We start from the raw sequence: 3,386 nt of genomic DNA on the forward strand, positions 1-3,386 counted from the left end.
CCTTCTTGCCTATTAACTGTAGACCAGCTTCTTCCTTCTCCACTAGCAGAAAGCTACAACTACAGCTTCCCCACAAGATCTCAATGCCAGGCTTGAGAAGGACACCCTCGCTTCCAGGGATGTCCTTTTTTGGGTACTCTCCCTCAAATCTAGAGTATCTCTAGAGTATCTCTTAGAGATTTCTTAGAGATATCTTTAAAATGATTTTCCATTAATAGCTCAACAATTATTTACATTAAATTTACAATCTAGATTTACTGCATAGTCTCTGTCTTTTGAATGGACCCAGACTAATACAATATGTTCAGTTATTTTGGGTCATGTGGTATTGTTTAACTTGTTTATCCCCAGGATTTCCTGAAAATTGAGAAGAAATACTTTGTTAGATTTAAGTTAAATAGTTTTGGTGAGAATAATTTATATGTGATGTGGTATACTCAGCATTTCATCACATAACAACACAGTCACACAACACTATTGTATCTTTATTAGTGATGCTCATTTTTATTCCCTTGCTAAGGTAATGACTGCCAGGGTCTCCACTGTTAAGATATGCTTTTTATTGACAATTAGCAAATAATCTGAGAATTGATAATTTGGGATTATGTGAATATCCCATTCTCCCCAAATATTTTATTAATCATTTTAGCATCTATTGATGATTATTACATGAGTTATTTCATTGAATGTTGCAAAATGGTGATTTTGTAACTCTATTTTCTTTTCTTCTTTAATAATTACCTCTTCTGTGAAGAGTATTCCTTCATCAGCGGGTGAAGAACTTTGGCAGAGTAAATGCATTTTCCCTTTCTGGATTTCAGAGTAATACATTGATATCTAATAGTTACCTTCAATGGTGGCAAAATTATCTCTCTGTGTCATTGACTATCATTATGAAATTATGAATCTTTATTTAGTATTTTAAAGGCAAAAATAATAACTATTCTTTCTGATGCTTTCTTTTTTCAAATTTGGAGTCCGTTTAAGACAGTTTCTTTGTCATTTTGACTTAACACTTTTAGTCTTCGAGTACTTTCTTGGCTACTGCCATGATTAGATATTTTAGAATCTGGAAGAATTTACTGTTGTTACAAGCCCTCTTCTTTTGAGTGAGAAATAATATTTAGAAATATGCTAGGTGCTAGCTGAGCTCACTGCTAGTGGACCATCATCACTTGATTTTTTTTAGATCTTTCAGTGTATTTAAACATGTCCAGTGTTGGTTGTAAATAACCCTTGGCTTTGTTTGTGTCTGTGGATGAAATTCAGCACCTAGAGCCACCAGTAGCCTTAGCTCACCACCCACTGTCTCAATGTCATGGGTAAAACCCAGGCTCTGACAGGCATTGTGGCCCCTGGCCCAGATGCCCTGTCCCAATGCAGCAGATTGTGTGATCTGACTTCTGGCTTGGGGTCCCCAACCTTGGGTATCTCCTGTCCACAGGACACCCAGTTGCCGTGAGCCTGATGCCGATGCCTCTAGGAACTTAGAGATAAGCCATTTTGTTGTCCCCATCTTTCAAATAAAGCTTTTTGTGCAATTCAAATTCAAACACTAATAATGACTTTATATTAATATTTCCAATTCAATTTGAATTTTGGGGGCTTTTCTCTTAATTTACCTTAACAAAGCAATAAAAATGAGCACCACTAACAAAGATACAATACAGTGTTAATCCCATTCACAAGGGGGAGCCCTCATAACTTAACCACCTTTTAAAAGCCCTATCTCTTAATATTGTTGCATTGAGAATTAAGTTTCAACATAAATTTTGGAAGGTAACGAAATATTCAAATGATAGTATTCTGTCCCTATGCCCCTACCCAAATGCATGTTTTTCTCATATACAAAACATATTTATTCCATCTCAATAGCCTTAAGATTCTTAACTTGTTTTAACATAAATTTTAAAGTATAAATCCAAAGTCTCATCTAATTATTATCCATTCAAATATGAGTGAGACTCAATGTGTCATTCATTCTAAGGAAAATTACTCTCCAGCTGTGAGCATATGAAATCAAAGAGGTTATGTGCTTCTGAAATACAATGTTGGGACAAGCATAGGACAGCCATTTCCATTCTAAAAGGAAGCAATAGGAACAAAGAAAGGAATAATAGGTTCCAAGTAAGTCCAAAACCTGGTAAGACAAACGATTTCAAATCTAGAGGCTTTAAAATAATTATTTCTGACTCCCAGGCTCACCTTCCAGATGCACTGTGGCAGTGGTTGGGTCCCCAGGGCTTCAGAGGACCCCACACCCGTGGCTTTGCTCAGTGAGGGCTATGCAGCTCTCATGACTTACTGCCCATGTCCTGTAATTCTCCCAGGCTGGAGTTGCATACTGGTGGATCTACAGTTCTATGGATCTTGGGGATGGTTCCTAAGCTGTGAGTCCACTAGGCATTGCCCCACCGAGGATTCTCTGTGATGGTCCTACTTTTGCAGCATTTCTCTGTCTGAGCCCCAAGGCTCTTGGAGGCATCCTTTGAAATTCAGAGGGAGTAGCCATGCCTCCACAGCTCTGTGCACCTTCAGATTTAGCAACACATGGAAGCTGCCATGGTTTATGGCTTGTGCCTTTTAGAGCAACAGACTGAGCTGTACATGGGCCCACTTTGGCCACAGTTGGGGTGGCTAAAAATCACTGCACTGCAATGCAGGGAGCAGAGACTTGAGGCAGTGTTTAAGAGTGAGCCTCAAGGTTTCATGGTCACCCTGCGCATTTTTCTTAAAACTGTTCTGCCCTCAGTGTCCTGGTACTCTGAGCCTGTGATGTGAATGGTGGCACCAAAAATGGCCTTCTGGGTCATTATTTGATATGTTTTGGCTGTGTCCCCACCCAAATCTCCTCTTGAATTATAGCTCCCATAATCCCCACTTATTGTTGGAGGGACCCAGTTAGAAGTAATTGAATCATGGGGATGGGTTTTTCCTGTGCTGTTCTCATGACAGTGTAAGTCTCACAAGATCTGATGGTTTTGTAAAGGGCAGTTCCCCTGCACACACTCTCTTGCCTGCCACCATGTAAGATGTGCCTTTGTTCCTCCTTCACTTTCCACCATGAATGTGAGGCCTCCTCAACCATGTGGAACTGTGACTCCATTAAACCTCTTCTTCTTTTTTAAATTACCCAGTCTTAGATATGTCTTTATTAGTAGCATGAGAATGAACTAATATATTCTTCCATTGTCTTGAGGAATAACATCTCACTTCCTTGTATTCATATTTATCTCCTTATCAAATATTCACTTGGCCATACCCTTGGTATAGTCTCCCAGATACATATTTTTATTTTATACTTTTTTTACATGTCCAGGCTAAGAATGTTTTTAAATCTTTAAGTTCTGCTTTCTTTTTGAATGTAATTTCCATCTTTAATTTAC

General features: G+C 38.6%; 1 non-coding gene across 1 annotated transcript; it reads left to right on the forward strand.

The window, feature by feature from the left end:
• Positions 1 to 1,218: 1,218 nt before the first annotated feature.
• On the forward strand, positions 1,219 to 1,345 carry LOC126947068 (small nucleolar RNA ACA64). Its single transcript, XR_007722912.1, has one exon. It is a non-coding gene; the product is annotated as a small nucleolar RNA ACA64 (small nucleolar RNA).
• The last annotated feature ends 2,041 nt before the right edge of the window (positions 1,346 to 3,386 follow it).

This window comes from Macaca thibetana, chromosome X (assembly GCF_024542745.1).
Source record: "Macaca thibetana thibetana isolate TM-01 chromosome X, ASM2454274v1, whole genome shotgun sequence".
In the NCBI taxonomy this organism is placed as follows: Eukaryota; Metazoa; Chordata; class Mammalia; order Primates; family Cercopithecidae; genus Macaca; species Macaca thibetana.